We start from the raw sequence: 17,191 nt of genomic DNA, 5'->3' as shown, positions 1-17,191 counted from the left end.
TCCCTCCCTCCCTCCCTCCCTCCCTCCCTCCCTCCCTCCCTTCCTTCCTTCCTTCCTTCCTTCCTTCCTTCCTTCCTTCCTTCCTTCCTTCCTTCCTTCCTTCCTTCCCCTCCTGGGTTCAAGTGATTCACCTGCCTCAGCCTCCCTAGTAGTGGGGATTACAGTTGCATACCGCCATGCCCGCTAATTTTTTTGTATTTTTAGTAAAGACAGGGTTTCACCATGTTGACCAGGCTGGTCTTCTTGGCTGGTCTCCAACTCCTGACCTCAAATGATCTGCCCACGTAGGCCTCCCAAATTGCTGGGATTACAGGCGTGAGCTACCGGCCCGGCTCTTCATGATTTCACAGATAGATCTGTTCTTATTGTAGATCTTGGTAACCTCAGCATATGACTTTTTTCCTTCCTTAAGTTGAGAACTTTTACCTTTTCACTAAAGGAAGTACTTCATGGTTTCTCTTTGGCATATCTGAACTGCCTGCATCACAACTCTTGTGCTTTGGGGCCATTATTAAGCAAAATAAGGGTAATTTGAACATAAGCACTGTGATACTGTGACAGTTAGTCTGATAATCAAGGCAGCTACTAAGTGACTAATGGTGGGTGGCATAGACGGCATGGATACTCTGGACAAAGGGATGATGCATGTCCTGGGTGGGAGGGAGCAGAACAGTATGAGATTTTATCATGCTATTAAGAACAACGTGCAATTTAAAATTTGAGAATTGTTTATTTCTGGAATTTTCCATTTAATATTTTTGGACCACAGTTGACAGCAGGTAACTGAAACTGAGAAAAGTGAAAGGGGGGATAAGAAGGGAACTACTGTACACCAGCAGTTCCCAACCTTTTTGGCATCAGGGACCGGTTTTGTGGAAGACAATTTTTCCATTGACTAGGGAGGTGGGGATGCTTTCGGGATGAGAGTGTTCCACCTCAGATCATCAGGCATTAATTAGATTTTTATAAGGAGTGCACAACCTAGATCCCTTGCATGTGCAGTTCACAATAGGGTTCACACTCCTATGAGGACCTAATGCTGCCATTGATCTGACAGGAGGTGGAGCTCAGATGGTAATCCTCTCTTGCCCGCTGCTCACCTCCTGCTGTGAGACCTGGTTCCTAAAAGGACACTGGCCTGTGGCCTCGTGGGGTGGGGGTTGGGGACCCCTTCTGTATACTGTGTTTTTTTTTTTTTTTTTTTCCCAGGAGCTTGATACAGGGGTAGAGCTGGGTAGATGGGAGGATATTAAGTATGTTTATGGGCTGAGGGGAAAGAGTCTATAGGATCGGAGTCCAGGGCGGCATAATAGATATTTCGAGTTAGTTATGCCTGTCTTTCTGGCCCATAGAAAGAGATCCACAAGGGAAGAATACTGTTTTTTTAAAAATCTTTATATTATCCTATTATCCACAGCTACTAGCATAAGGCCTGGAAAATAATAGGTGCTCAATTCATGTTTGTTGAATGAAATAAAATGATTGGGATTCTGAACGGATTCACATCCAGTAGGGAGGATTAGGCTCTTGAAGGATGGGGTGATTCCAGACAGACAGGCAGGGATGGAGTATGCATTGGAGGATAGTTAGAGGAGGCAAAAGAATGCAGGACAAGTTTGGGGACCAGCAAGCACTGTTAGTGGGCTAAAGTTGGAAAAAGAGAGCATAGAAAGCCTTGATTCCCATGTTGAGGAGACAGGACTTAATGTGACAGGCAATGAGGCAGAGTCAGGACTGGAGCTGTGCCTTATGGGAACTGAGAGCAGCATATGAAAGGCTGGGTGACCAACGTGGAGGCACCTGCAATAGTACAAAGTGGGGGACACAAAAGGCTTGAACCAGAGTGATTGCTGTGGGGATGGAGTGGATGGGAAAGGGATACTGTGTTGGGGCCGGGCGTGGTGGCTCTCCCCTGTAATCCCAGCACTTTGGGAGGCTGAGGCAGGTGGATCACATGAGGCCAGGAGTTTAAGACCAGCCTGGCCAACATGGTGAAACCCCGTCTCTACTAAAAATATGAAAATTAACCAGGCATGGTGGTGCATGCCTGTAGTTCCAGCTACTTGGGAGGCTGAGGCATGAGAATCCTTGAACCCAGCAGGCAGAGGTTGCAGTGAGCCAAGATTGCACCACTGCACTCCAGCCTGGGTGACAGATTGGGACCCTGTCTCAAAAAAAAAAAAAAAAAAAAAAAAAAGAAAAGAGATACTGAGATGGTAGACTCAATAGGACTTGCCAACTGGTTGACTATGAAGGAAAAGAGAGAAGTCAAAGTTCACTACTGGATTTTGAGTCTGGGTGAGTGGGAGACTTGCAGTGCCACTGACAGAAGCTGAGGTAAGTTAGCAGGAAGAGCAAGTCTACCTAAGGGAAGGTGATAGGCTTGGGTTTAGCTGGGTTTGAGATGATGTTGAGGCATCTGGATCACGATGTCTAGGAGGCAGCTGGAGAGATGATGATAGTGTGTAGAAGTGAGGTCATGGCTGGGGACTAAGGTAAAAAAATTTGGGAGAATGTCTACATTTACAAGGTAGTCAGGGGATAAAGAGATCCAGTGAATAGAAGGAAAAAGAGCAAGTAGAGAGGAAGATAGAGAACAGTAAAGTGAAATCTCCTGGAACTTCAGGGATGAGAAGCAGCATAAGGAAGATGCTTAAAGGGATACATCTGCCATGCTGGCAATATGGTTCTGTGGCTAAAGTAGCCTCCCTCTCTCCTAGTGAGTCAGGGATACAATGACACTGCTTCTGTCCAAATCCCTTTCTATAAAAATCCAAGCAGCTCTCACATTTTTTATTGTTAACTCAAGGTCTACTTTTTCCTAAAAGTTATACTTGCTTCTATCAGGGCAAGCCCAAGGTCAGTTCCAATCTCTCTTGCAGACCCCTGAGGCTTTACTGTTTTTAGTTGGGGAAGTCGTGCCTGTGATGGTAATGCAGGTTCTGGTCAGGAAGAGCTTTTCTTGTCCTGAATCACCCTTTGAAAAGAACTCATCATAACCAGAATAACACGGCACCAGCCCTTTGAGCCATAACATGGTCTTGTATGATGCTTCTCAACCTTTCCTATATCACCAATTACTCCATCAAAGAACTTGGGCTCAACCATCACGGAAACAAAAAAAGGCCCTCTTTTTTCCAAGAAAACCATTTCTGTTTACAGGAAATTCAGTGATTATGTATGTCATTTATGGTACATTTGAAGGACATAAAATTGCAGTGGTATTATTGGGAGTAGATTTTATTGCCATGGCTTTACAACACAAACAAAAATAATAACTCCATTAGTTGTTGAATTGAACTGGCAGGAAGCAGCACATCAAAAGTGATTGTGAGCAGGCAGGGGGATGCGGGATTGGGAGTGTACAGAGCACAACCAAAAGGTCAGGGAGATACGGGCTATTGGAGATAAGATGGTACATGTGGAGGTGAACCTGAGGTTGAAAAAAAAGTGAATTCTTAGTTGCTGGAATAGAAACCTGGTGTCCTGTCTAGGCTACATTTGTATCCCACCTGTGGTACTCATTTTACCTCTGAACACAGAGTTGGTACCTAAAAACTGCTTGGTGGTGAGGTTTATACACCAGTGCATGGTTGTGCCAAGAACTGTTTGAGTGAATGAAGAGGGCATGGAAATGTTTTTATTTTTCAGATATTTTAATGGCATTTTATCTATTGGTATAAAAAAAGTTTATTAAGCAAAAGAATCAGGTAAACCTGAAAAATATAATCTTGCTGGAACACTAATTATTATTATTGTTATTTTTTTTTAGAGGCAAGGTCTTACTGTGTCACCCAGGCTGGTATGCAGTGATGCAATCATGGCTCACTGTAACTTGAGCTGTAATTATATTTAAGCAAAGGATATACTCAATATTAACATCTTATTTCATTAGCTAAAGTACTTAGAAGCTTTTGTGAACACATATATATAGCCCTTTTTCATATTATCTAATTAGTAAGGTTCCTGTGTTAGCCAATCCACAGCAGTGTGTGTGTGTGTATATGTGTGCATGTGTGCACATGCATGCATTGTATTAGGTGCTGAGCATCATTCTAGGCCCTAGGGACAGCTGAGTACTAAAAAAAATGAAACAACAACAACAACAACAAAAAATAATAAGGTTTGGTGACTGCTCTCAAGGAGACGACAATCAAATAGAGAGGAAAGATATTATAGCAAAAGTGAGGAATAAATCCAAGCCAAAGTATGTAGCATTGGTTAGTGTACAATAAAATGCCCTCACACGTATGGGGCACTGGACAAATTAGGTGACTTGCCCAAGATCATAATCTTAACACTATGTAATACAGTTAACAGATGTGAACTTGAACCAATGACTTTGAACTTCCCTTATAGGATTCCACCACATCATGAAGCAATAAGCATAGCAGTTAAAAACTGAGATTTCTGGAGTCATATGGGATGAGTCCTACATCTTTGCTCTACCATTGATGGAGTTTGGATGTGTGTCTTCTCCAAATTTCCTATTGAAATGTGATCCCCAATGTTGGAGGTGAGGCCTGGTGGGAGGTGTTTGGGTTGGTGTCCTCCCCATGGTAAAGAGTGCGTTCTCGCTCTGAGAGTTAATGTCACATTTGTTGTTAAAGGAGTCCGGGACCTTTCCCATCTCTCTCTTGCTTCCTCTCTGGCCATGTAACATGCTGGCTCCCCTTTGCTTTCCACTATGATTGGAAGTTTCCTGAGGCCTCACCAGAAGATGTTGGTGTAATGTTTGTACAGCCTGCAGAACCAAAAGCCAATTAAGTCTTTTTTCTTTATAGATTATCGAGCCTCAGGTATTCCTTTATAGCAACACAAATGAACATCTACTAGCTGTGTGACCTTAGGCAAGTGACTTAACTGTTCTGTACTTTGGTATTCTTGTTTGTAAAATGGGAATAATAACAGAACCTATTTTATAGGATTGTTGTGACAATACATGAGTGAATTCATGTAAAGAATTTAGAACAGTATGTTTGGCTCATTGTAAATGTTCAGTAAATATTATTAAATGCTGAATATTATCATTCTTTTTCTTGTGCTTTATCAACTGTACAAAGAAACAGAGCTCTGAATGTAATGAGCAGTAGTAAAACTGGATTTCTCTACAAATGCCCATTTAGACTGAATGAGGGTGAATTCTGAAGAGCTTACGTTATATCTCCAAATCCTGAAGCCAGAAAGAGGGGCAGAGAGATCAAGAAGAGAAGGATTCCAAGTGAAAATAAATAAGAAAGATGGAAAGGAAGAGAAGGGAGTGAGAAATTAGAAGTGTTAGGAGAGAGAGGCACAGGACAGAGGTAACAGAAAGGAGTAGAAGAAATAAAAATGAGGAGGCACTTATATTGGGAAGGGGAAGAAGGAGGTCCAGAGGAGGAGGCAGGAAAAACAAGGGCAGGGTGGCCGCCACTTCACTCGGGGTCTCCCTGCAGGCCAGAATTTCCCTTCAGGGTGTGGTTTCAAGGGTTTTAGGGAAGGGCCCTGGCCAAGACTAATACCTTGCCCCATCACTGCTGATCCTCAAATTTCCACGATTAGAGAGAATTCCTTCTTCATGCTATGTGCAGGGCCAACTCTGGTTATATCATATGTCCCTGTTAATCAAATGAATATTTTGGAAACACGCCTACACACGAAGGTTTTTTACATCAAATTTTCCTTGACCTCCTCATTTCTTAGACACTTCAATTCACTGCAACCTGTACCTCCATTGAACTGTTTTTTTTTTTTTTTTTTTTTTTTTTTTGAGATGGAATCTTGCTCTGTTGCCCAGACTGGAGTGCAGTGGTGTGATCTTGGTTCACTGCAACCTCCACCTCCTGGGATCAAGTGATTCTCCTGCTGCAGCCTCCTGAGTAGCTGGGATTACAGGCATGCACCACCACACCTAGCTAATTTTTAAATATTTTTAGTAGAGATGGGATTTTATCATGTTGGCCAGGCTGGTCTCGAACTCCTGATCTCAGGTGATCCCCCAACCTTGGCCTCCCAAAGTGATGGGGTTACATGCATGAGCCACCATGCCCGGCCTTGAACTGTTTTTCAGAAGAGAGATGGTTTCAGCTTCTTGACAGCTCTGACTGATTGGTAGTAGCTGCTTGGGGTACTGTGTTGAGAAAGATTCTGAGGCTGTGCCTTGGTTCAGCAGGGAAGTGGGCCATGATCAATTTGTAACATATCCATAGGAGTATGTGGATCCCCGCAGGGTGGGATCTGAGGGCATGTAGTCATATGTGCCCTACATTTGCTATTCCTGCTTTAGGACACCAAGAGTGACCTCCTAATTGCCCAACCTAAGGTCTTCTTTTCATTTATCACTCATCCTATTTGATCTCTCTCCAGCACATGTCATCACACTATCTTCTCCCTCATCACCACTGCTCTCCCTATTTCTTCTCAGTCTCCTTCCCTGGAGACTTTCATCTGTCTCTGAAATGTACGTACCCTCAGGTTATATCCTCAGCCTCTCTTCTCTCTCTCTACAGGAGTTTGTGCTCTCTGTTGTTGTTGTAATCACGCCTACATGAAGATCCTACATCTCTGGGTCCTGTCGGTGTTTGTCCCCAGCCTCTGACGTGCATTTATAAACATCCGCTGGACATTTCTACCTGGAAAATTTGAATTCTTGGTATTTTGCATAATGTGTTCCAAGAAGAGCTAATTTGTTATAAGTCCTTTCAAAGAGAATGCTCATCATCTTTTTTTTGAAGCTCTTCAGCAAAGATTTGTACTTATGACCCTGAATGCATTAGTGTGTTTGTGCTTTGTTTAGAGGCACTGGATTTTGTGCATTCAAAATACCTGAAATAATACCATCCTGAATATGCCTAATTTCATCAGAATACCTTAAATAATGGGTGACGTGTCCAGTAAAAGCCCAGACTTCACCATCATGCAATATATGCATATAAGAAGCCTGCATTTGTACCCTCTAAATATGTACCAAAAAAGACCCCCCAAAATAATATGGCTTAGGAGATCTCTATCTCTGTGATATTCCCACTATTTGATGAGAAATGACTTTTTTCTCACTACTTGTTAAACAAAGAAACATATATCTAACTGTGTGCAAGAAGATACAAAGAGGCATGGAGCACTCCCAAGACTGGCATTATTTCTCAGGGGACAGTCTGATAGCAAGCACTATGCTTTGGGTATTACAGCTTGAATATCCCTTTTCTGAAATACTTGGGACCAGAAGTATTTTGGATTTTGATTTTTTTTGCAGATTTTGGAATATTTGCACTGTATATACTAGCTGAGCATACCTAATCCAAAAATCTGAAATCTGAAATGTTACAGTGACCATTTCCTTTGCACACCATGTTGGTGCTCAAAAAGTTCTGGATTTTGGAGCATTTTGGATTTCAGATTTTCAAATTTGGGATGTTCAACCTACATTTGAAAACACTCACTGGTTTTCTGCTGGGGCAGGATTCAGTGTGGTAGGTGCTGGGGAGATGGTGATGATGCAGATACAATCTCTGGTCTTGAGGAGCTTACAGTCTAGTAGAGAATACAGACAAGTACAGGAATAACTATGATGAGAAGAATGTCAGAGGTAAGTCATTTCTCAAGGGAAATTCTGAAGTGGGAATTCTTAATTCTGAGTGTGGGGGCTGAGTAATGAATAAGGCTTCATGGAGGAGATGGGGGGCAATTGAACTGGCCTTGAAGGAAGGGCAAGATTTAAGTAGGAAGGAAGAGAAGGCATGAAATGCAAAAGAAGTGGAATGAGGACAATGAAGATCTACTCTACACAAGTCATCAAAAATTAATTTATAGAGAAAGAACAGAGTACTGGGTCAAAACCAGCACCAGCACAGCCCTGTAAGCAATTTTCTTGTCTGCTTTGAATAATGCATCTTTCTTTTCTGATGGACAATGGTAGATTGATGGGCTTGGCAGAGAGGGGAAAAGCCATGGATGGAATTGCTACTCCATCAGAGTAGGATTTATCTCTGATATATCCATCAGAGTGGTTACTTGGGGCAAATTGGAGTTACACTTGCTTTCCACCTACTGATTCATTTATTCACTCATTCACATGATACCAATGTTTCCTGAGCACTCCTGTGTGCCAGGCTCTGGTCATGAGGAGATGCAGGAGACTTGGCCCCTGTCCTTAAGGAGTGAATGGAGAGACAGCTTGCGAATGAGCAATTATAATGGACTGTGGGAAAAGCCATAATAGAAGTGCAGGCAAGGAGCTCCTGCAGTCCAGAGAGAAGACAAAGCAAAATCTTAGTCAGCCTCTAACTGATTTTCCTGTCTCCCCTCCCTTCCTGAGCTTTCCATCAGAAATTCAGATCTGATCATGTCATTCCCTTGCTTAAAAACCATGGTCGGCTCCCCACTGACTGCAGGACTGAGTCCAAACTTGGAAGCAGGACATACAAAGGCCTTCATGGTCTGGCTCAGCTGGTCTCCAGCCTTATTGCACACCACAGCCTGGGCTACAGCCCCTAAACTGTAGCCACATTGACTTGAAGTGTTTCTCCCCGCTCCTCTTTATCTGGTCAACTCTTCTGTTTCCCTTGAGCCCCTGCTAAATGTTGCCTCTGTACTGTGCTGTTCCCAGCTCCCCCAGATGGAGTAGGTTCCTCCTCTGTGTTCCCATGGCCCACTGCCTCTTGATTCTATCACTTACACATTCTAGTGTAACTGTTTTTGTGCTTGTCTCCTCCACTGGGCAGTGTTCCCCTCAAGGGTAAGAACTGGGCTTTATTCTTTTCTTTGTCCCTCAGATTTGGTATGGGCCTGGCACATAGTAGGCACTCCATACATTTTTGCTGAGTGAATGAATGATGCTGACATGTGGCCAGTTGGGCCTGGTCATTGTCAGCAGCTGGCATTACTTAACCCGAGAGATGCATACAAAATAAAGGGCAGCCCGTGTAGTTGAAAAACAGGCAGCTCTAGTGACATCATGAGAAAAACAAAATAAAACTGGAGAAGGCTGAGACAACACTTCCACTCACACTTTAACAAATGGCTCTTGCTTCTGAGCAGCCCCTTTTTGTCTGCTCTCCCATTCACTTTCCAAAACCCAGTCATTGAAATGATTCTAATTATTCATGGTCAGTGGCATATCCAGGAAACACTTAGTTTACAAGCAATTAAAATACACTAAAATAGATTTATGTAGGTTGAACCTGATCCTGCTGGTAAGAAGGGAGTAAATGACGTAGATCTTGGAGGGTTATTTGCTCTCCAAGGTTGCTCTTTTATCATTCTTTATCTACCTTATTAGTTTGGTGCCAACATGGCAGGCATCCAGAGGTACTTCTTAAGGCGAGGGTACTGTGAACATAGCCGGGAGCCTATTCCACAGTTGTAGATTTGGTGCTTCCCTGAAGCCAGCTGTCCTATAAATGTGTGAGTGCCACCTCTGTCCAGGCCCACATGCTACAGGGGAAAGGTTGGCTCAGCAGCAGGCAGCACGGAGTAGTAGGAACGATCCCCAGCACTGTGATCAGGGGCCTGGTTTCCACCAACACTTAATTCTTCAAGGCTCTGTCACCACATTGGTCAAATGGGGCATGAGTTTCCACTCCACCAACCTTAAATGGTTGTATATGAGGATCACAGGAAGAAATTTTGTGAAAATGCCTAGAGGCTAGATACATGAAGGGGGTTTCATTTTCATTACAAAAACTCTAACTTATGGCTGTTGGGCCCCTCTAAGGCTCTAGATGTGGCTAATGTTCACCAACAGATTAGCAAAGGCACATTTAAGCTTGTCCCCTAATAGTTTATTTAAGAGTACACACAAGGATGATTTATCACCTTGCCACACTCAAACCAACAACATTTTAATGTCCTTCTAATGAAGAGAGCAGTCTGCAGTTAAACAAACATGCATTCATTTGACAACAGACATGGGCAGAAAATGCCTAGCCCTTGGAGTTCAGGTATCCTCAAAGATTTTGTGTCATCCTTTCCCACAGCAGGCTCTGCTTCCTTGAGTTTGACACTAGGGAAAAAAAGGCCTCCTTTTGCTGCTCCATGAAACCTAGAATAACATATAGCTAAGCCATTCAGTGGGCCAGTGTGATTGGCACAAAATGTAGAATGTAGAATGAACAAAATGAAATGGCATATTTCAGCATCAGCTTTTGAGCTAAATTCAGAGGTACTACAAAAAGACCAAAAGCCTGGCACAAAAGAGGGGCAGGGAAGCAAAGGTCATGGAAAACCAGTCAACCAGAGTGATGGTCCAGCTTGAGGTCTGACCTTAAATTATTAAGGCCATGAGATACATTAATGGAAACTCGTTTCCTCTTTATCTGCAAAAGGATCCTGGGTTCCTTCACGCTCTGTCACACCTCCCTGCCTTTCTGTTCACCATTCCCTTTGCAGAGAATGCCCAGCCCTCCCTTCTCAGCCTAGACCATTCCTACTCAGCTTTCAAGACCCAGCTCAAATGTAACCTCTTTGAAGTCTTTGCTGACTCCTCAAAGGCAGAGTTCCTCATTCTCTCCCCTGTGTTTCCACAAGCCCCCCCCCCCACCCCCCGCTTTTTTTTTGGAGGCGGAGTCTCACTGTTGCAGACTGGAGTGCAGTGGCTCACTGCTACCTCCAATTCCCTGGTTCAAGTGATTCTCCTGCCTCAGGCTCCCGAGTAGCTGGGATTACAGGCACACGCCACCATGCCCAGCTCATTTTTGTATTTTTAGTGGAGATGGGGTTTCACCATTTTGGCCAGGATGGTCTCAATCTCCAGATCTCGTGATCTCCCACCTCAGCCTCCCAAAGTGCTGGGATTACAGGCATGAGCCACCGCGTCCAGCCATCCACAAGACCTTTTACAGCCCTCTGGCCCACTCTGTTTACAGGCTTTTCTGCCCCACTGGGCTGTGAGTGCAGTTCTTAGGAGTAAGAACTACATGGCACAAAGATGCTTTCTTAGCACAAAGCAAGGCACAAAGATGGCCCTCACTTAAGCTTGGCTGAATAAATGAGCATTTGAGCAAACATGCATTGAACTCACTTGTTGGGTCTGCACAGGACCCAGAAGAAAGGCTCATTAGGCAATGATTTGATATGTTGTACATGCTTCTTCAACACTGGTTTATCTGATTCGTGACGACCTTGGTGCTGGCAAGCAGCAAGAAGTCTGCTGGCAGAGGCAGCCTGACAATGTACCAATGAGGTAAGGTGTAGGGTGACCTCGTCCAGGCTCTCAGCTTGGTTCTCACAGCACGAAAACACGAGTTGGAAAAGTACTGCTCCCTGCCCCCACACCCCTCAACTCTCCTGTGCTTGCTTCTCAGGAAGTTGCCCAGCAGCACAGATAGCATCGTTTAGTACATTTGAAAACTGAAAATGCATCAATTACCAGAGAGGAATGCCTAACACAGAGCCTGACCTGGCCAGGGCTCCCACAGAAGCTCCGGCTCAGCATCACAGCTTCTAGTTCTCTTTCCGGTTCTGCTAATGATGAACCCAATGACTTTGGACATATCAGCTCATTTTACATTCCCTATCACCATATAGGGAGAATAATGAAGATGTTGCATGGCTTGAGTCAATAAGAAGCTTGACTGAGATCTTGGTGGACAGGGGGAGCAGTGGTTGATGCTGGCAGAGCCTGCAGGGTTTTGTTGTTTTTGTTTGTTAAGTGCAAATCACTCTGCCTTAAGCTCAGGTGTGCAGTCTGTGGAGAGGAAGAGCAGACAGGCAGGCAGGCAGGCAGGCAGGCACCTCGGAACTGGGCTGCAGCAGAGCCAGCGCAGGTGGCAGTGGACAGGACTGGGTCGGACAGGATGGGATGCTCAGATGCAGGCTGGCAAACAGCTGGTCTCCTGCTCCCCAGTAGGGACGAGGAACAACAAGCTCTAAAGGCTGTGCCTACTGGAACAATTTAGTATTGAAATAAAACTCATGGCAAAGTCAATCTGACACATCTTTAATGATACACATAATGATTATTGTGCTGCACTGTAATTAGGCATAATGATAAGCAGTTCCTAAGAATGACTGTAATTACGATGACATTTACACAGCGGAACCAAATATTTCTGAGGTCAGCCAGGATGGAGGTGGGGATTAGGGGAAGTTGGAGAGGAGGCAGAGCAAAAACTTGGTTGCAAGGCATTTCTCTGGTTCTCCTTGTCTCCCCACTCCACCCCAAGGTGATAGTCCCTCCACCCCTTATTGGGGAACAGAAAAAAGATCAGATGAGGGACCTGGGGCCTGAATGGCTAGCTCCTTTCTCCAACCAGGGAGAAGCTATCCTTAAGGTCCTAGGGTTAGGAAATCTGGGATGTCTAGAGGGCCTTCAAGCTGATTAGTCCCCACTTTTCCATAAGCCCTGAAATTCTATCAAGTAGCCTTAAACCTAAAAAGTATATGCCTAATGTATGGACCTTCTGTGGAGCCTGATTTGAACAAATCCATGTAAGGGATATTTTGGGGACAAATGGGTAAAATTTAATAGGATTGGTATTAGATTATGTATTAGGGTTCTCTAGAGAAACAGAACTAATGGAACATATACATATGTATGTAAAGGGGGAGTTTATTAAGCATTAACTCACACGATCACAATGTCCCACAATAAGCTGTCTGCTGGCTGAGGAGCAAGGAGAGCCAATCTGAGTTTCAAAACTGAAAAACTTGGAGTCCCATGTTTGAGTGCAGGAAGCATCCAGCATGGGAGAAATATGTAGGCTAGGAGGGCTAGGCCAGTTTCTCCTTTCACATTTTTCTGCCTGCTTATATTCTAGCCCATGCTGGCAGCTGATTAGATTGTGCCCACCCAGATTAAGGGTGGGTCTGCCTTTCCCAGCCCACTGACTCAAATGTTAATCTCCTTTGGCAACACCCTCATAGACACAATCAGGATCAATACTTTGTATCCTTCAATCAAGTTGACACTCAGTATTAACCACCACAGATGATGTTAAGGGATTATTGATTTTGTTGAGTTTGATAATGGTATTGTGTTTATGGTAAGAAGAAAAGGTCCTTGTCTGTTAGAGATAAATATTTATAGGCCATCATCTATGAAATGGTATGATATCTGGGATCAGCTTTAGAATTCTTCAGAAGAAATAGGAATGATAATATTGGTAATTGTTGAAGCTGGGTGATAGGTACATGGGGATTCATTATATTCTTCTCTCTGCCTTATTTATGTTTGAAAGTTTCTGTAATGAAAAGTTAAAAAAGTAATATACCCTAGACTGCTCTGGAAGTGAGTCATACCTTTGTGAAAATTAGTTTGAGCATGCTAACAACATCTAGTAGACTTGGGCAGCTACCAGGAATGAGATTTTTAATGGGCAGAGCCAGGAAGGAGGACAGGTGTGGGAAGTAGAAATGTTCCTTTTTAAAGTTTCCTTTCTTGTTAAAGAACAAGCGTTCTAATAACTTTGTTAAGCCCTACCCTATGTAGCTGTTAGACATGCCATGCTTACAGGCATGTAGTACATTCTATATCCTTGTACTTTAACCAAGATATCTGTGCTGGACATGCTCACAGGCATGTACCAATTCTCTATTGCTTTCACCTGTTTAGAAAACTTTTAAGTTGTTAGCCAATCGGGTTTTAGTTTAGATTGTAAGGTCTGACTCCAGCCAATGGAGATCAGACACAGCAGTAAGGATGACTCCAATTGCATAAGGAATAAATTCGTCTGTTTTCCTTTGTTCATCGTACTCTCATGGCATGATAGCTAGTGAGAGTACCCTTTTTGCAGTCCAGGAAGTAAAAATTGCATTGCTGAGAGATCCTTTGTCTCAGTGCTAATTTTTCTTTGCGGCATCCAACATCTATTTCCAACAGCAGGTGTATGTTGGAACATGAGCCACTTTTGGGGACTAGGAAGTCCTGGATGCGGTGGAGAAATATTTGAGAGGGATGGGGAATTTTGAATGGTCAGATGACAGTCTGAAAGTTCTGGGAGAGAAAGCAGGAAGTGAAAGAAGAGAGGAGATAGAGTGCAATAGGCACTCATGTTTACGTATTAGGTCTCCTGCTAGCCTATAAGTTCCTGGAGGTTGGGTCCTGTATCTTAATCATCTCTGTCTTTCCTAGAGCTCTCAGGACATTAGTTTATTGATTTCATTTTGTGCATTCATTTCAGAATACTTATTGAGTGCCTATGAATGCAGGCAATCGGGTGTATATAGTAGTTAAAAGAGATATGGCAGTGAACAAAACAAAGTCTCTGTCCTCAGGGAGCTCACATTTTAGTGGGAGGACACAGTAAATAAACAAGCAGGTACATGTCATATGGTGATAAGTGCTGCAGAGAAAAGTAAAGTAGGGTAAGGGGTTGGGGAATGACTTGAATGGCAATTGGGCCCTTAGGAGCTTTTCCAGGTCCCCTCCGCCACCTGGCTTTTGGTCATGTTGGACTCTGTGCTGTTTGTTCCCTGGGTTTCACCAAGGGCTCCTGGGCCTTTCAGTCTGTATATATACTGTAACCTAATCTTGACTTATTTCTCCCTTCCGACATCTGACTAATCCACATTCCTTTTTGGGAACATTCTCCAGGTACCACTTCCTCCAGGAAGTGTTCACAGGTCCTTCCTTCTTCCTACCTCCACACTATCCCCTGCCTGGGTCTTTTCTGCTTCCATAGGACCCTTGCATAATCTCTACTACAGTACTTATCACTGTGGATTATAATTATCTTCCCAACTAGACATTGAGCTCTTTCAGGATAGTGAGTATGTCTTTTTTATTTCTATATAGCACAGGGCCTAGAACACAGTAGGGATCCTGTACATGCTTGATAAATACATGAATGAATGGATGGATGAAAGAATGAATATGTTCTGTAGCAGAACATCAAAGACTTGGGAAGCATCCTCATCCTAAATCAAACACCGAGGAAGTAGAGTTGTTAGTACGTGCTTAGATACCAAAAGGAGAAAGGAGATCTGTATCTTTGAATATGTTTTGAACTCCATGATGATGATGATGATGATGATGATGATGATAGTTGACATTCAACATTTATTGCATAGACTTATGAGCACAACTGCCTGGGTTTTAATTTTAGTTGTACCATTTGCTAGTTGTGTAATTTTGGGCAAGTCACATAAGTTTCTTGTACCTTAGTTTCCTCATCTGGAAAATGAGGATGATAATAATACTATGTATTAAATGAAATAAAGTTCTGCAAAGCACTTAGAATAGTAACTGTAATACAGTAAATACTATATAGGGATTTGCTATTATTTATTATGCTGAGTCAGTGACTGTGTTAAATTCTTTAGTTATTGAGTGCCTGCCAGTTCTAGGTCCTGGAGATAGAGTGACTTCATGGAGCTTATATTTGACATAACTCCATTCTCACACAATACAAGGGAGATACTATACATATCTCCAACATATTAAAAAGAAAAGTGAGGCTTAAAGCTATTAAGTGATTTATCCAAGGTCATGGAGCTCATAAGTTGAAAATTAGGATTCTAACTCTGGTTTGTGTGACTCCAACAACCATTGATCTTGACCAGGAATTGACAAACTATGGCCCATGAGCCAAATCTGTCCCTCTGCCTTTTTTTCCTTGAGATATAATTTACCCTTTTAGAGTGCATTATTTAGTATGTTTACAAGTAGCATATTTATAAGGTTGTGCAACCACTATCTAATTCCAGAACATTTTCATCACCCATGAAGGAAACCTATATCCACTGAGCATTCACTTCTTCTTCCCTAAGTCCCTGGCAACCAGTAATCTAGTTTCTGTCTCTATGGATTTGCGTATTCTGGACATATACAAATGGAATAATAGAATATGTGCCCTTTTATGTCTTTCTGTCACTTAGCATAATGTTTTCAAGTTTCATCCATATTGTAGTATGTATCAGTAATTTATTCTTTTTATGGCTGAATTCCATTGTATAGATACACATTTTGTTTATCCATTTATCAGTAGATGGACATTTGGGTTGTTTCCAAATTTTTGGCTCTTATGAATAATGTTGCTATGAAAATCTGTATACACATTCTTGTGTGAACATATGTGGTTATATACCTAGGAATAGAATTTCTGGGTCATTTGGTAATTCTATTTAACTTTTTAGGGAACTGCCATGCTGTTTTCCAATGTGGCTGTACCATTTTATATTTCCACCATACTAAGAAGGAAAATCTTCTTGATTTAGTTTTCTAATCCAAATGGTAATCTCTTCTGGAAACACCCTCATGCATACAACCAGAAATAATGTTTAACCAGATATCTGAGCATTTTTGTGGCCCAATAAAGTTGACAAATAAAATCAACCATTATTGGTATCAATCAGTAGAATTAACTAGTGAAACCATATGTGCCTGGGGTTTTCTTTGTGGCAGTTTTAAAAACCATGAATTCAATTTCTTTTACTTAGTTTAGGTCTATTCAGATATTCCGTTCCATTTTTTCTTGAGTTAGTTTTGGTATTGTGTGTCTTTCTAGGAATATATTCATTACATCTAGGTTACAAAATTTGTTGGCATACAGTTGCTCATAGTAGTCCTTTATGCTCTTTTTTTTTTTTTTAGATGAGGTCTCACTATGATGCCCAAGCTAGTCTCGTACTCAAACTCCTGGGCTCAAGTGATCTTCATGCCTTGTCCTCCCAAAGTGCTGGGATCACAGGCGTGAGATGCTGTGTCTGGCTCTTTATACTCCTTTTTATTTCTCTAAGGTGGGTAGTAATAGCTCCACTGTCATTCCTGATTTTCATAATTTGAGACTTTTTTTTTGTTAAGTCTACCTAAAGTTTTGTAATTTTGCTGAGCTTTGCAAAGAACCAATTTTGGATTTCACCAATTTTTTCTATTGTTTTTCTATTCATTATTTCAGTTCTTCTTGCTCTAATTTTTATTTTTATTTTAATTTTATTTAGTTTTGAGATGGAGCCTTGCTCTGTCACCCAGAGCTGGAGTGCAGTGGCTCAATCTCAGCTCACTGCAACCTCTGTCACCTGGGTTCAAGCAATTCTCCTGCCTCCACCTCCGAGTAGCTGGACTACAGGAGCATGCCACCATGCCTGGCTAATTTTTGCATTTTTAGCAGAGATGGGCTTTCACCATGTTGGCCAGGCTGGTCTTGAACTCCTGATCTCAGGTGATCTGCTTGCCTCAGCCTCCCAAAGTGCTGGGAGTACAGGTGTGAGCCACCATGCTCTGCCTAATTTTTAAATTTCTTTTCCTCTGCTTGCTTTGGGTTTAGTTTGCTCTTCT

General features: G+C 42.6%; 1 protein-coding gene across 2 annotated transcripts in view; it reads right to left on the bottom strand.

Annotated features, from left to right (window-relative positions):
* HDAC8 (histone deacetylase 8) overlaps nucleotides 1-17,191 on the bottom strand; it is a 227,381-nt gene that overhangs the window by 10,077 nt on the left and 200,113 nt on the right. The window lies entirely within an intron of this gene.

Source organism: Sapajus apella, unplaced genomic scaffold (assembly GCF_009761245.1).
Source record: "Sapajus apella isolate SASKATOON/1434 unplaced genomic scaffold, GSC_monkey_1.0 scaffold204, whole genome shotgun sequence".
Classification (NCBI taxonomy): Eukaryota; Metazoa; Chordata; class Mammalia; order Primates; family Cebidae; genus Sapajus; species Sapajus apella.
The sequence above is the reverse complement of the archived record's forward strand: the minus strand, read 5'-3'. Positions and strand labels throughout refer to the sequence as shown.